This window comes from Clarias gariepinus, chromosome 18, assembly GCF_024256425.1.
Source record: "Clarias gariepinus isolate MV-2021 ecotype Netherlands chromosome 18, CGAR_prim_01v2, whole genome shotgun sequence".
Lineage (NCBI taxonomy): Eukaryota > Metazoa > Chordata > Actinopteri > Siluriformes > Clariidae > Clarias > Clarias gariepinus.
In genome coordinates, this window is record NC_071117.1 from 7,488,423 (window position 1) to 7,507,002 (window position 18,580).

Sequence of the window (18,580 nt, forward strand, 5' to 3'; positions counted from 1 at the left end):
ACAAACTTCCAGGGTGGCATTTCTATACAGTGATGGGATGGTGTATATATCCAGCTAATCACTTAAATATACAGTAACTAAACCACTGTTCAGCAATGGCTGCAAAAAAAGCAGTCCAGTAATGTGCTAACTATGCACCACACCCAAAAACAAAAGAAGTATAATCCACACACACACTATTAACCACCATTGCAAAACAAACAAAGTATGCTTCACAGCTATTAGAGATAAACTATGACAAAATATAATGTCTCAGCCTGCTATGCCGACTATGGACCATGTCCACCTATTCTGCATTTACAGTGGAGCAAAAAACTATTTAGTCAGCCACCAATTGTGCAAGTTATCCCACTTAAAAAGGCGAGAGAGGCCTGTAATTTTCATTATACGAAAAACATTCATCAGAATACGAAAAAAAAAATCTGAAAATCTCATTGTAGGATTTTTATTGAATTAATTGGTAAATTCTTTGATAAAATAAGTATTTGGTCATCTACAAACAAACAAGATTTCTAGCTCTCACAGACCTGTAACTTTAAGAGGCTCCTCTGTCCTCCACTCGTTACCTTTATTAATGGCATCTGTTTGAACTCGTTATCAGTATAAAAGACACCTGTCCACAACCTCAAACAGTCACACTTCAAACTCCACTATGGCCAAGACCAAAGAGCTGTCAAAGGACACCAGGGGGCAAATAGTGAATGATCTGCAGAGAGCTGGAAAAAAAGTTACACGGGCTACCATCAGTAACACACTGCGCCGCCAGGGACTCAAATCCTGCAGTGTCAGACGTGTCCCCCGGCTTAAGCCGGTACCTGTCCAGGCCCGTCTAAAGTTTGCTAGAGAGCATTTGAATGACCCAGAAGAGGATTGAGAGAAAGTCATATGGTCAGATGAAACCAAAATAGACCTTTTGGTAAAAACTCAACTGGTCGTGTTTGGAGGAGAAAGAATGCAGAGTTGCATCCAAAGAACACCATACCTACTGTGAAGCATGGTGGTGGAAACATCATGCTTTGAGCCAGTTTTTCAGCAAAGGGACCAGGATGACTAATCCGTGTAAAGGAAAAATGAATGGGGCTGTGTATTGTGAGATTTTGAGTGAAAACCTCCTTCCATCAGCAAGCGCATTGAAGATGAAATGTGGCTGGGTCTTTTAGCATGGCAATGATCCTAAACACACCCCGGTGTGTAGTTCATTCAATCAGTTTTCAAGTATACAATGTTACCTGTTGTTTTAACAAATTCCATTGTAAAAAGTTGGGTCAACAATACAATAGTAATTAATTCAATATTCATCTAGTTGGAGTTTTTACAGTGTAAAATTTACATTTTAATGATTACAAATATTTGTATTTGTAAGGTTAATGGGTTACTTAATCAGAGTTCTTGCAAATCAGTTGATCTTTCGCTGTATAATTGAATGAATATAACCTTTGAAAATCTGGAGCGGCCTAACAAGAGCAAGAAGTGAAACAGTTCAGGGAATGTAGTCTGTAATTACCCAACTATTTACTTGTAAGGAAGCACAGATCACGTGTGTGTCTCAGTGTGTGTCCGCTGTTTTGTATAAAGGCCTAATACAGCCGTCATGAAACATTTTATTAAAAAATTACAAAACCCACAAACATTTTACTTTAATTATACTTAACTATAATTTCTAATTACATTTATGGTTTAGCTATTGAGTTAGTCAGATATTGAGCTCACAATATTGTGATTTATAAAATAAAAATACACAGTGCAATTAAATGCGACAAAGTAGAAACTTCTTTTCACTAAATGCCTATTATAAACAGCCATAAACTGTCATCCTTAACTGTTAACTGCAAAGTTTTTTTTATTATAAAATACCTTTCTGTAAAACCTTCAAACCTGAAAAAAAAATAATAAATCACTTATTATAATGTAATAGGTACCTGTGGCTATGTAAAAAAAAAAAAAAATTTCTGAAGACAAAACTGACACAGACATATTTTTTCAAATCTTTAATTATTGAACAGATCAGTCCCTAAAATGTGTAACTTACCAGGACCACAACCTGATTTAATGGACGGATGTGTCTAATAAGGAGGAGGGGTACTGTATGTGGAGAAAGATGGTAAAATAGAATGGAGTAGGACAGGACAGGACAGGACAGGACAGGACAGGACAGGAATAATGATAAAAAATAACAACGGCTCTTGTTAATAAGCACTCACAAATCCTTGCTTTGCTGATATACACCACTGCAGATATATTTTACACTGTAATGTGCAAACTATTTAAACATTCTGCTTGAGAGTTGCAAAAATAAAGTACCCAAGGAAGTTTCTCTTTTAATCAACCATGTGTACAATAAAGATAGGTGAATATAGTGATGAATAAACTTAGAAAATTGTTTTGTAATAGATAAATATTGTATTTTGAAATCTAGCTTTATTTTAAAATAAATCCAACCACCAGTTATATTATTATACAGTACACTCAGGTGTCCCTAGTTGATCAATTAATATATTGATAGTTAATATATTGTGGCGTGGGCGGGGCGGCGGCTGACGACCAGGATGCCTTGCGGGGGTTTCTATGTGTTCACCCTGTTGGGGAAGAGTGTGTGACGTGCTGAACCTAAACAGGATGTAGGTTCTCGTGTGAATGTGCTGCTCATGCTATACATGCTGCGTACAAAATAAAGTACTCCCAGCCATTGCATTGGGCAGCAATTAAGCTCACTCGTCTCTCCAACATCCTTTCCGGCGGTAAAACGCTACAATATAGAGAAATATATTTTCTTTGCATAAGGGTTGGTCTATATGTAACATTTCTTTATTCATTAAACCTAGCAAAGAGATATATGGTTTAGCTGGCAACAAGATATATGACAGTGGCTAGGATAAGGTGCTTACTCAAGATGAGTAAAAAAAATAAAATAAATTTAGTTAAGGAAAGTTACAGGAATAAAACAAAATGCTATTATTATTATTATTATTATTGTTGTTGTTGCTGTTGTTTTTGTTCTTGTTATATTGCTATTTACAATATTGTGATTTATAAAATACAATTACACACTGCAATTATTGTGAGAATTTAGAAACTTCCTTTCACTAAATGCATATTGTATAACACCATTTACTGTACACTGCAAAGTTAGTGAAGATAAAAATATTTTTGTAAACCACTCTGAAAACATATTTCTACATTTATTATAATGTAATTTATAGTTTATAATTTATATACTTGTAGCTTTGTTTAAAAAAAAAAAAAAAAATACACCCAAAAATTTATAAAGACAACATTGAACACAGACACATTTCTCGGATGTTTAATTATTAACTAGCTTAATCTCTAAATGTGTAACTTACGGGAACCTCAAACTGCTGGAACAGCCTTGATCCCCCATGTCATCAACTGTAAAGGTGTATGTACAAAAGGGGGGAGGAGAGGGGTGTGCTGAAAGAAATAGGGGTAACTCTTTTACAAATATTGTTGTTCTGTGTGTGTGTGTGTGTGTGTGTGTGTGTGTGTGTGTGTGTGTGTGTGTGTGTGTGTGTGTGTGTTTCATCACTGTTCAAAGTACTGTGGTGCATTGACCACTGTGATATTTAACTAAAGAGAAGATGGGCCAATCATTTTTAAAGAGAGGACAGATGCTTCCAAAAAGTCAGAGTGCTGCATCTAGCTAACACACACCTCCTCAGACCGAGCTGATCCAGGACCAGCAGGTATGATGCATGCGGACGTGATGTGGCTTGTGGCGGTGTTTCTGTCTTTTCCCCTGGTTACACAATGTGTTCCAATGTAAGTACTCCAACTCACAGCAAATATGACACTTTTTTACCTTTTGGAAAATGTGAATTTTATACATTCAGCAGTAAATGATCATTTTTTATGACAGCAATTTAAAGTCTGGATTCTGATTGATCAGAAAGTGTGGACTAACTTGTAAAAACATTAAATTTAATAGTATATAATTTAATAACCTTATAAATGAAAAAATAGGAAGAGTCTCCAATGTCAGTGTAATATTATTATAGCTTGAACTTTAAAGGGACAACAAGTACATTTGAACCTTTTGATACCCTTGTTCTAAACTTGCCTACTCATAGGCAAAATGCCAATGACACAGAGCACTCTGTAGATTTCTTATGTTGAACTTCGGGAAAACTCACGTTGCCCACTTGTGAACATCCAGTAATGTTATTGATGTTGGTGAAACTACTTTGAATGTTCTTGGCTCAGTATTTCAAAGCTGACGTTCTTAAACACATACACATGCTTAGGTCACAGTTTAAGAGAGCCTGGAAAAGAAAAAAGAAAAAGAAGACACGTTAATAAGCACTAATTTGGGCCATGGTAACATCTCCTGCAGATTTCGTATACACCCGCAGGATTGCCACAGTTAGGATCTTAGGCCTTGCAGTGATACCGTGGCTTATGTCTACATTTTCTAAAGCAAATACACTGCTTGGTTAAAAATAAATAAATAAATAAATAAATAAATAAATAGAAGTCTCCAACTGGATTTAACTAACAAACAGTTTAGGGCTTTCCACTATATAATGACTGCAGTGATTAATGTTTCAGCTGCAACAAGTTAATTAACTCTAACTGATGCAGTGAGTGGTTTCACATTTCTTAAACAACCATATCACAAGACATACAGATGGTACTCAACCAGAATAACAATTTTACCAGCATACTGTAAGGGGTGTGCGTTTGCTGGCTTTACTGCAAAGTGGTGCTATAACTATAGAATATTTTATTCTCTCAAGGATTAATGATTACAGAAAATTACAAGACAAATTTAGAATTTTAATTAAATTGTAATTGTTTATTTGCCTCGAATTTAAGCAAAGTAAATGTTAACACAGTAGCCAGAAAACAGACGGTGTATGCCAGAACAGAGTGTATGCCAGAAAAAAATGGGTGTGCCACATTCATTGTCAGAATTATGTGCAAAAACTATATAAGATACATAACCATTATAAGACTCTTATTTAAATGCACTCACAATGATGACATAATATTGAAAACAAACAGGCTTGTTACTTGTCTTACAGGCAGGAAAAATATATACTTATAAAAAGCGAAATGTCTGCTTTTACATAAACTAATGAAAAACAAATGTCAAATGATGTAATTCATATACAGTATAACATGAATATAGGCGCATCCACTGCTGCGGACATAACAACATGACATGATCACCCTCGTCGCTACAGCCAAAAACAAAGAAATCACTAATTTATCAATGAATTATTAAAATGGCCAGAGTCAGTCTCTTTGCTGTTTTTCCCCCGACGCATTCATAATCATTCCTCTACTTCTGCCGATGTGCTCTGGAAAACTTCATGCGTGCAGTTGAGCGCTGAGTTCTCAGGCACATTAACACTGTGACCCCAATATTGATTGAAGTCATTGCGTCAGAAAGTATTTTTAACATTTTAATGTCTGCCAGTTTTCAACAAAAAGCAGCAGTGCTCTTAAAGAATTAACAGATAAATGTTTGACATTATTGGCACCCACACAGTTTATTCTATTGTCCCACCCCTCTAACTCCTCTCGTCTTACACGGTAACCCTTCCTCCTCTTTTATTTGACAGGGGGAAGGACTATTGTGTGGGACGACTTTCACACACACACACACACACACACACGGAATCACTGCTGCAAAGTAAAAATTTACAAATTAACCTGCACTTTGAAAAGAATCATGACAGATCAGTGTTTCCAATAAAGTGTGTGAGTGTGTGTGAGTGTGTGTGAGTGTGTGTGAGTGTGTGTGAGTGTATACTATATGAAGGGGAGAGAACGAGGGAAGGGGCACAGTGTCTAATAACGCATGTCCACACACAGTGCAGGCTAAGTGATAGGGAGTATGGATCTTTAACCTGTCTAATGACACTTGCTTTTGCTTTGCACATGTGCCCCTTTTTTTAATAAACAGTACATGCGCGCGTGCAAGTAGGACTTTTACACACACACACAAAAACACAAAATAACGTGTGGTCACAGTGTTATAGTAAACACTACACATGTTGATTATACCAGTGAGAGACGCACACTAAAAGATGATTACCCACAATCCGCAGCGCCAAAGAGAAAAACTATTTGCTTAGTTGTGATCATGTGTCGCTCGGCATCAAAACAAGAAGCGCACGGGTGCCACCAAGACTTGCTAATTTTTTAAGTCAAATTGTATTAAAACTTTTTGCTTGTCTTGCGGAACGTCCGTAACCGGGTTCCTCGCAATCCGAGGTTCCACTGTAAATGTGGTGACATTGTATAAGCTTTTTGAAATGTTGTAACCCTAAATGTTGTGTCATAAACAAAAGGCGGTCAAATGTAATATTAGAATGTGTGACAATTTAAGCTAGGTATGATCTACATGACTTTTGTATAGGATTCATAATTGTGCTGAGTCTGTTTTATGCTGTCCCACTCGGCACAAGTTATGGCTAGTTGGCACAGAAATCTGATATGGATTGAGGTGGGATTTTTCACTCCCCTACACTTGGGTCTCAATTAATTTATTTATCACATGACGACAGGTGTAAAAACAATTAAACACTGTGTGTGTGTGTGCTTGCATAAGCGCACATGATAGAGAAAAAAAATCCATCATGAAAGTGAGGTAAAGCCAAGCTGTGCACAGAAACATGCGAATGTGAGCTGCCTGTACTGTATCAGTGTTCTTCTTATTATTATTTTTCTTAGTTTACTCTTGCTCATTAGTTGTGGTGAGAGTTTGGTGCATTTGTTGAATACAATGCACTGTCTTTTTAGGATCTTTTAGGATTTTGTAAGTCTACAGTCAGCAAATTATTATTAAATTAACCATTGGGAATTTTTCTGCAGATTATAAAATATTTCTTATATTAATTCATACAGATTTTGAGTTTTCCCACAGTGCAACCAGGGAGTTTTATGACTGATATCTGGGGAATCTTGGTTCTGTAGGAGGGAAGATAGCAGATCAGAGAACAGTGAACAGCAACAAGTCCAATGTTGTTTAAATCAAATATAATAAAAGAAAAAATCCTGTGATGTCACATTCCTGTGATGAACAGCTATAGTTACACAAAGTAATTATTAAATGTTCATTTTATTTGTGGGAAGAGGATCTACAGAATGTGTCTGGACCATTGGTCTTTACTCTATTAACAATGGTCTATGCACAAAGCTCCAAATATGTTGATTTTATGGATTTGGGGAGCTTCAGGTTGGGAGGTTGGTAGAGTGATGTGGTAGTTTAGTACCATTTAAAAGCATTATATCAGACCCTGAGCTCAAATCCACAACGTTTATCTTTTAACATTATTTTAATTCTGCACTTTCAGGTACATCATGTCAGCTCCCCAGATCCTGCGAGTGGGATCAGAAGAGCAGGTGCTTGTGGAAGCACAGGACTATGATGGAACAGACTCTATCAAAGTCTATGTTAGAGTAATGAATTTCCCTAGTAAACATACAGACCTTGGCAATTATCCTCTCACACTGGACTCTAAGAACAATTATCAAGCACTTGTTAATATAACGGTGAGTCATAGTATTAGTTTAAATCTGGTGTGTTGATTCTAGCTATTACACAGAGACTGAAAACAGGATGAGAGCTACAGAGCATTATACTAGAAGCAAAGTACATGAGACTTAGCATTAACACATTAGACAGACAGTCCGAATCTGCCCGCCTCCAGTTTCTGATTGTCTGGTGTTTCTAGTCTCTGGTTGGCTGGAATAGTTGCAGAGTTGCTCGCTGCTGCAGTTCATTCAAGTGTAGCTTTATGATAGTGAGCACACAGAAGAGAGAGAGTGTAAACACATAAATTATCTTGAATGCGCAAAAGTGATTTTTAGTGTGCAAAAATGAGTCTACATGTGCACGCGCACGAAAGAGTGGTGCACTTAAATATAAGTGCACCACTTATGGTAGTAGTAGTAGTTAAATAAGAGCATTAATAAGTACATTTGAATTAGTACATTTAAATTTACCTGAAAATATACCGAGACTACCATATAATAAAATTTGTATTCTAATGTATACTTTCTGTACATTTCTACAATGATTATTTTGAGCATATTTAAAAAATATATATACCAAAAGTAAATTGAAAAACAAAGTTTAAATAAGTGTACTTTGGAAATTAGACCAACCTTTTACTTAAGGTATATTTTCCTATAATATATTTAAGTATATTTAAGTATTTAATATTTTAAGTATGTTTAAAGTTTAATTCCAAAATTTGGTAAAAGCATAGGGTTAGTATATTTTTTATATATTAACTGATGGTATGCCTTTTTGTTAGTATATTTGCAATGTACTATAGAAGATTTGTATATATTTTTAATGTACTAACGTGTTTATTTTTTTCACTGGGGCTGTTTTCAGTCTCTGTGTAACAACTAAAATCAACACACCAACTTTAAACCAATACTGTATTGTATATTCTAATATTAATGTCTGTCTTTGTTCACACAACAGTTTCAATTTTAGTTGGTGTGTTTGTAAGACAATCTGACATTTTGTTGAGCACAAATAAACTATGGTAATGTTTTTTTTTTCTAACCTTGTACAAATTTAACCTGTTGAAGTAATTAATGAAATTTGCCTTTTAATTACTAATGTAATGTGTTTCAAAAATATGTTATAGTGTAGAAAATTAATTACAACATAAATACACTAAGTACAAAATAAGTTGTTACAAAATAGCAAACATCAAGTATACTAGTTATTAGTCTGGAGCAAAACCACGTAAGCTTTGGCATTTTTTGCCTTACCGTTTAACGAATACTTAAAAATGCATAGAGAATACATAATCTAATTATACACATAGGTGAGAACTAAATACTAAATTATACCTTTCATCAAATTATATGATGGAATGTGTATTTTGTTCATTTATATAAGATAATAAACAATATATAATTCCTAATCTCTATGTTCTGCATACTGTATGTATACTAATGTTTCATGATAAGATGTTGAAAATGCTGCAAAAAGATTATGCATACTGGCTACTTGTTTGCCAATAATGGAAACTGTTTTTACTTCAGTGATAAGTTGTTTTTTGTTTGTTTTTGTTCCGTTTTGTTTTTGTAGAGAAAAATTTCTAACTAAATTTCAAAATTTCTGTTTATTGTTTTTGCTTTTATTTTTCTTCGTTTATATTTCTTAATATGTTTTATTTTTATCATTTCCCCTATTTCCCCTAAAAGGCTCAGCCTCTGCCAGGCCATAGTTGTAAATAAGAAACCTTGTCCTCAATCTGTCTTGCCTGGTTAAATAAACGTAAATAAATAAAAATTAAAATAACCTAGAGAAACTGTCATGTTGGCCAAATGAATCTAAAAAACAAATTAACTATATCATTATGATAAGTATTAAGTAACATTTAAAGTAGCAGTAGTTTAACTTATTACAGCTAATCATTTAAGATCAGTAAAAATTCTGTACTCAACAAATAATCAAATCTTTTGTGCATTTTGTATTGTAGATTCCTTTTATTGAAAACGTTTTTAATGTGGACTCTGATGAACAGCAATATGTTTATCTGACAGCAAACTTTCCTGGAAACACTGTCCTGGAGAAAATTGTTATGGTCTCATTTCAGTCAGGGCATTTATTTGTTCAGACTGATAAGACAATATATACTCCAGAAAGTACTGGTAAGTGTTATTTTATTTTTGTCTTTGAATAATTACTTAAACCATAACCGAAATTTTCAAAAAGATTTTTGTGCTGATGACGGATGTGTTGTTATAGGGATACTTTAGTGTAGTAATAGGTGTTATAGGATAGCTAGTATGGGGTTGTATGGGCCTGTCAATGGTAAGAGCTATTCTAGGTTTGTACAATTAACTAACACTGTATCTAAGCATGAAAAATATTCCTCAAATGTGTACCCAAACACAATGATGCCATTAGGGGAAACCAAACAAGTGGTTCAGTAATTCAGTAAAAATCATATCCATGAAACTTTGGAATTTGCATAGATATTACATACAGTAGAGCAAACTCAGCACATTAAACTCAAACAAATCCTGAGGAGTGATAAAAGTTGTTATATGCCTATATTTAGGGACTCTCTGTCACACACTGCTAGTCATATCCATTTTTAAAAAGTTCAGGACATCAATTTGAGTTTAACAGAGTCATCCGAAGTACTCACATTAGCTGCTACCACAAATTATTCTACTCAGTCAGATCAATATTGGTCCACAGTAAAATCTTCAGGTGTGAATCCTGCATGGAGGATTGAACCACCCTGAAAAGCCCTTAGTGAGACAGCTGTACTAGTAGCGGGGTGAATCTCAACATCAGAAATCTAATTTTTTCTCTGCCTCTTAATGGGCATGGATAGACTCCAGGAACCCCATAAAGCACAACACTACAAGTGAATAAGTCCAATTTTAGCAAAGACCAATAAAAATAACACTATAGAACAGAAACAGAAACAAAATCGGATTTTAGACACTCTAGTCCCTTAGTATTTTAATTAATACAAAGCAAACACTTTAGACCACTTCAAACTGGAGACAGATTCAACTATTTAAGTAATAAGGGGGCAAACATGATACTATCTTTGCAATAAACTAATGGAAATATCCACACACAGTATAATATATTTTAACCTGGGTGTTTTTTTTTGTTCATGGTTATATTTTTGTGAATTTTCTCTAGTAAAATACAGAATATTTGCTGTGAACTCCAAAATAAAGCCTGTGGACAATACTGTGGTTGTAAAAATAATAGTAAGTTTATAGAATTTTTTTTGGATCTTAATGCATGAATTAAGCATAAGAAAAACTTATTAGGAATCAAACCCTGATAACATAAAGATGAATCAATATTTTTATACTTTCATGTCTGCAGACTCCGGAAGGAATAGTTGTTGAGCAAAAACAGCTTACCATAAAAAAGGGAATAGTAGGTTTTCAGTTTAAACTAGGAAATCCAATCAGGTTGGTTTTGCAATTTCTGCAGTTTGTTTAGTTTCTGAAAATGTTTTTTGATTAAAGTGAATTAATAAGCACACATTTAACAACCACCCTTTTCTTTCATTTTTTTTTCTAAGCAATGGAATCTGGAAAATCGCAGCAAGTTTTAAGGAAAATCCTAATAAGAATTTCACAGCAGACTTTGAGGTCAAAGAATACAGTAAGTAGTTTAATGAGTAGAATGCAAATAACTATTATGTTAATAGAAATACTACAATCTAAAAAACTGCTGGGTTAAAAAACAACCCAAACATAACCCAGCTGCTGGGTCGCTATTGGACAAAACAGGCGCTGGGTTGTTTTGACCCAATTGCTGAGTTGTACCATTAGAATTCTGGGTTGTTCATTTGACCCAACCAGTAGGTAAAACTGACACTCTAGCTGGGTCAAATTTTACTCAAGTGCTGGGTTATTTTATTTGACCCAACCAGTATGTAAAATTAACTTTTGCTGGGTTGACACATTCCATTTGATTTGGTAGATAAAACCATTTTGTTTTTAAAAAAAGTCCCATAATGTACACAACTTCACATAATGTAAACTGTCACAGAATAAGAAAATGCGAATAACTAAATTTTAACAAAAATGTTAGACAAAACCATATAAACCAAGAGGCCCCTGTAAATCTGATTTTAATTATATTTATTTTTTGCTCTTAATACAATGTTTAAACACTTCTTATATAAAAGTTTTCGACTTTTATATGTGCACAAATCTTATAATGCCAACAAAAAATTGTTGGTCTCAAAAATGTAACAGATGAGGACTCGTGTCTACCAATCTGATCTGCAGTATGCTGGAAAATCCTAGGTGAAAAGGCACTGCTTTGTGTAGTTAACATCAAAGACAAAAATAATAAATTAAAAAACATCAACAGCCTCCACCAAAGAGTTATCTTAATGGCATTGCCTCCAACAACAGGTCTGTCAGGTCTCTCTTGTCTCATCCCCAATGCACAAAACATGGAACAATGCTCCAGTCATCTCCTTATTTTAAAGATATTACGCAATGTTAGTCCACCTGTGGATTACACACTGTCACTAAATATTGCAATATAACTGACATTTGAGTCAAGCATTTTTGTGAATGACATACAGCTACATATGGATTTTATGAGAAATTTGTTTTCTCATATAAATACACAACATAATGTACTATTGTATCTTATATTTGTATTTTAAAAGAAAGCAATATAGCTCATTTTCAACTATAAAGCATTTTTAAATGGTAAAAAAAGAGAATGAGAAAACACAATAACCCTAAACCCCCATAACAAAGTATTTAATTTATACAATCAAATATGCTTGCTCCTATCACAAATTACAAAAAAAAAAGGTAAAAATTATAATTAACTTACTATAAAATACTGAGTGTTGTAAGGGTAAACCCCAAAGACTGGTTTTCGTTGTGTTTCTTATGTTTGTAGTTTTGTTTGAGTTAAACTTCATTTCCCAGGCTGAACCAAGTGTACTGCCTATAAGTGAAGAATCCAGAAAGTTTGAATAAACCAACTGCTGTTTGTTTGTATTAGAATAAACTGGGTGTTTTCCCCAGAATTATCCTGAATCAGACAGAAACAGAGGACATATTAAGACTGTCATTAAACAAACCCCAATCTCTCCTTCTGAGAACTATAAAAAATTATAAAATATGCCAACAGACTTTCCACAAACAATTTAGGATTACTTACAGTAGTAGTTTACCTAAAATTAAATTTAAGATTACATTTAGTAAATTTAGTTTTTTATATTTGTGTGTGCTGAAAAAGACAGTATAGTCGACTATTGGTACGGAATATAAAAACATGAACTCCCCACAACCCCATATCAAAGTGTGATGGTGGAAATAGCTGCAATATGTTATACCATAACCATATTATACCAAAGATTGCCTGTTAAAAATACACAAAATGAAATAAATCCCCTGTTTTAACCACTGCAGAGACATTACAGCAGGTGGTAGTTTTCAGAAGTTTTTGCCGAGGTGAGGCTGTGTTGGGCATGTTAGGTTTAGCACATGAGCACAGAGCACCACAAGATTGCCTGCTCAAATCTCAGAAATTGTTGGGGCAATTTTTTAAATAGACACTATCTTTAATAACCAATGGAGGTTTTGAGCTGTATACACATACATTCTCGCCTAAACAATTCTTAGAATTATACTTTTTAATAATAAACCACTTGTTGAGTCAAAATAACCTAACCAGGTGTTCATTTGTAAATGACCCACTACATCTCACTTGACCCAACATAGAGCAACCCAACAATGTGTTTAAAGTACCGGATTAACCCGGAATTTTGACCCAGCATAAACCACCCAACGATGTGTTTACAGAAACAACCCAGCATTTTTTAGAGTGTACTTCTGATTTATTTATTCATTAAAATGTAAGACTATTTATAAATTATTATTATTATTATTATTATTATTATTATTATTATTATTATTATTATTATAAATGATAATAATTCAGTTTTCTTTTTATCCCATGTGACAGAAGAGGCATGGTTGTTTTGTTCAAAATTATAATTAGATGTTTTGATCATTATGAGGATTTATTTTGTATACATTTGTATCTACTTTCTAGGACTTCCCAGTTTTGAAGTGAATTTGACACCTGAGAAATCTTTTTTCTATGCTGATGATGAAAAGTTTTCTGTCTACATAAAGGCAAAGTGAGAATTCATTTATGATTGTGCAGCACCTTTGTATTTGGCTTTGTAGCACTTCTTTGCTACAAATTGTTACTTATTTGCTCAGTTCATACAACACATTTGTGATGTACTGTATTTATTGCTGACTTTTCTACTCTTCATTTCTTTTAAGGTATTTGTTTGGTGAAACTGTTGAAGGTAGTGCGTTTGTTGTGTTCGGTGTGTTCAATGGAACTGAAAAAAGAAGCATCCAGAGCTCCCTGAACAGAGTTGATGTAAGTCTAATTAATTAATCTAGTTTTGTTGGTCTAATTACATTGCTTAATGGTTACAGAAATTTAATCTATGTTGGTGTCCACTACCTACTGATAGTAGTGCAGGGAGATTTTATACTTGCTTTATCTCTCTTTTCTAACAGAACAGGGCAGCAGCGATGAGGTCCTTTGTTTTGTCCAGCTTGCTTATTTCCTCACCCTTCTAAGCTCTACGTTTAATGCAATCATGCCCATGAGCTAATTCGTAATCTCTGCAGTAACTCAGCATGACTGTGCCACATGGATGCATTGCATTCTGTTAATTTCAGTCAGGTCTTTCCACTCTTACTACAATGGATTTGCAATATTATAGTGAAACTGAATATCACAAGTAAAGATTAAATAAGAATAAAAGTTAACAGTGAATCCTGACTGTTACTCCATATATTTGAGATATACTTATGTTTAGTAAATAAGCAATAATGAATCTAAAGCAACAAACAACACATTTTCAGGGTGGATATTTCATTTCTGCTAATTAATTTCTGCAGTAAGTGAAATTAATATAATACAGTATTTAAGTAGTTTTTTTTTTTTTTTTTTTTTACCTAAACTCTGTAGATCACCAAAGGAGAAGGTACAGCAGAATTAAAAAGAGAACAGATATGTCAAACTTTTCCAGACATCAAAGAAATCATTGGGCAAACACTTTACATAGCTGTTAGTGTGCTTACTGAAAGTGGTAAGTAGAGAATATATTGTGTTCCACTTGTCTTCTCCTTTTTATTTTTGTGTCTAAATTTAGATGATTAGGCTCTGACATTTGAATCATGCACTCTGACAAGTACATCTACAAATCTCTAATTTATAACGATGCACTTGTTTGTGACTGAGCTGTATTTTTAAAGTTTTCTTTAAGTATCTGAACCATTTATGGAAGGTCAAAATGTCAGAGATGAATCTGTATCCTTAAATTTTCTGATATATAAGATGATATTACATAACAGATAACAGGTAAAAAGTGTTAAAATTGTTTTTTTTGGTAAAAAAAAAGAAATTGATTACAAAAAGCTTGCACAGCATGTAAAGGAACTCACTGTACAGTAATATCAATCAAGAAGCAGTATGCATTACAAAACATTTCTACCATTAAACACTGTGAAGGGATATCATTATCATCATCATCATCATCATCATCAATAAACTGGATAATATCAAGAACTAAGATATTAAGCTAGATGTAAAATTATCAGGGAAGCTATAAGACCCGGTGACCACCTGCATGTAAGTTCAGGTTATGTTTGTAGAAACTTGGCAAATATTAACAAAAGACCATGGTTAGAAGATATTTAACTTTTTTTAATAAAAGTAAATAATCAAATAAATTTAATTAGAGAAAAAAATATACATATAATCAAATTTGACAATGGCTTCATGAAAAATAAACTAAAACAAAATAAAATAATTAGGCAATATTACACAATATCTCACACTGTTGTGCTGGTTATCATGTAAGCTGGTTAACAGTTCCCCAACACCGTTATTATCAGCAGTATATGATTTGTTTATTGAGTAAATAGTTTGTTCCACCCAACACATGTTGTTCTGAAACTGATAAAGGTAACTAATTGTGTAAGTGTAGTGTAAAACAGTTAGTGTAATTAACAGGGATAAAAGTACTTTCAAATTCTGACTGGTAATATGGAGCCAAAAAGTGAGAAAAATAAACCATGGAAGAGGTGGACAGTCCTGAGAAACTTATTAGAATGTCAGTTAGCTTCCAGGTTTTGGGGGTTGAATCTGAAAAAAAAAAAAATTGTTATATGGAAAGCTAGTGCGCTATGTAGGGTGTACAATCCACTTGTCCCACACACAAAGTGGTGCCCTTGATCAGGGATTGGAGAGTAATTTGGCATTCAGCCTTCTGTTAGAAGCTTTTAGCTTTGTAGCTCATTTTAGCCATAAACAGAATAACACAGATACAGAGCCAATTTGGTATAGAGGTACAAAGATAAGATATACAGTTACAAGCAACAGCGGCCCCAAGCACCTTTTCAATACTTTCTGAGCATGTTAAGACCTCCAAAAAAAAAAAATAATAATAATAATCACAGTTTGATAGATTTGTAGCATTTTGCAGGGAAAAGTGTAATACAATTTTAACAACTAGATTTGCTAATGTGTTAGACTACTAGACAAAATGTGAGTTCTGTATTAAAAGCAAAAGTGATGTAATAAACACATTTTAGTAAAGCACAGTTTTTGAATAGAATAGCAGTTGGTGTTGGCACACACTAAAATTTTTTTGGTTAAAACCTAACATAAACAGAGTGACACTGACACCTGGCTTTCACACAGGGTGAAGCAATTTCATTTTTTAACATCTCATAATATTTATTATATCTGTGTGTTTTTCAGGCAGTGAAATGGTGGAAGCTGAGCGGAGGGGTATTCATATAGTGACATCACCTTACACCATCCACTTCACCAGAACTCCTAAATATTTCAAACCTGGAATGCCTTTTAACTTAATGGTACAAAATAGATCAAGTCAGATCTAGATCCAGCTGTTTTTCACATTTTACATTAAATATCTAAAATCAACACAAATTTGCCATTGTTATTTTAAATAAATAGTTGAAGAAATTGCATGTTTTACATTTTATGCTGTCAAGGAACTAAAATGTAGGGAGAGGGCGCTTGCATTTTTTCATAGTACCTTAGTTCATTGTAGATACTAAATCGGGCGCACCGACAGGATTATATTTCATAGCAAACAAGGCCAAAAACCATCTTTATTAAATACCTTTAACGCCTATGTGAAACCCACGGCCATACCACTAATCAGCTAGTGCGCAAGCAGGGAAGCAATTTTATCTTCTTTATTTTTTGCAAGTTACCAATGTCAAAATGTGCTCTGACCACTAGATGCCAGTGACATAAAAATGGACCACAATCATTAAACAATGTACAAACAGTGTGTACAAGATTACGACTCCCAGTTTCCCTGGACTGGATAATGTGTTTTAGTTGAATTTACAGGCTCCAGTGTTCATTTAAATACATATAATATTGTCATGTAGCAAAAATACCTGTGGGTTGTCCTCTGTGTCCCAGGTTTATGTAGTGAATCCTGATGAGACACCAGCAAAAAAGCTGGAATTGTTGTTGACTGAAAGCGATAAACCAAACTCTTCTCAAGAAGGAAAGACTATGGAGAATGGCATGGCCATGTTCACTGTGAACACAAAGCAAACAGAAACCATTCTTAAGATCACAGTAAGTTTCACTTCTTGACTCTGCACTTTTATTTATTTTCATCTCAACCTGTTGACATTCATGAATTGTCAGTGTATGGTACATTTATAATGAAACTTTTTTTTTTTTTTTTTTTTTGGGGGGGGGGGGGGGGCTTGCATTTAAAGTATAAATTATTATTATTATCATTATTATTATTATTATTCCCCCAAAGGTAAAGACGAATGATGAGAAACTACAAAAAAGAAAGGAAGCCCAAGCGGAAAACTCATTAACAGCAACTGCTTATGCTTCTATACTTGGCTCTAAAAATTACCTGCACATTGGCTTACCTACTGAAGAGCTGATGATTGAAAAACAATTCTCTGTCACAATGAATATACAGACTTCACAGACAAATCATGAAATAAGTTATATGGTATATAGTTTAATGTAGTTTAATTTTATATTTTCACAAATGAACACTTGCATTTGGTTAAAATAATGTACATTATCTTGTCTTTATGGTTACATTATACTACATGTATTATCACCTGAATGTCTTAGATCCTAAGTAAGGGACAAATTGTGAGTACCTCTAAGCTGAAGAGAGGTGATAATCCAGTGATGGCAGTACAATTTTCTATAACCAAGGACATGCTTCCTTCATTTCGAATATTGGCATATTACCATGTAGGAAATTCAGAGGTTGTTGCTGACTCCATCTGGGTTGACGTAAAGGACACTTGTATTGGAACGGTTAGTTTATTATTATTATTTTTATTATTATTATTATTATTATTATTATTATTATTATTATTATTATCATCATCATCATTATTATTATTATAGATAGATACATAGATACATAGATACATAGATACATAGATAGATTTTGATACCGTAAGAAAAATTATTGCATCACAGCAGCATGTTTTACAAACAGTAGTAGAGGGGACAAAAATATATATAAATTAAGTAATTTATTTCAATTAATACTGAGCAGTTTTTTTCATTCAATAGATATTGTTGCATTGTAGGCACTAGAGAAATAACATGATCCTGAGTAACATGAGTGAGCAAGATGCAAGTGCATCTTGCAGGAGGTTGTCTTTAAAGGCATATCTCTGGTGGCAAGCATGACTCTCTCTCCCACTCTGTACTTGGGAGCCTGAGAACGCCTGCAGTCGACATTTACTGTAAGTGTGTTTTCCTTGCTTGCAGCCGGGTCTTTTTGCAGCATTGGATAAAGACTAGGGCAGACGGGACGTTGACCCCCTCTTCCTGGGACAGGAAGAATGGTGGCTGATGCCCTAAACAGCACTGGAAGTGTGACAGACTGGTCAGCCTGTTTCTTTCTCTCGGTCTAAACATTTGACTAGGGGACAGGCTCTGAGGACAGGCTGGGAGTGGCCCCAATCACATTGAAAGGTTAACTGCGGACCCCAGTCTGAGACA

The 18,580-nt window shown here is 34.1% G+C and overlaps 1 pseudogene; it reads left to right on the plus strand.

The window, feature by feature from the left end:
• The first annotated feature begins 3,275 nt into the window (after nt 1–3,275).
• Nucleotides 3,276–18,580, plus strand: part of LOC128506404 (complement C3-like) — a 70,253-nt pseudogene continuing 54,948 nt past the window's right edge.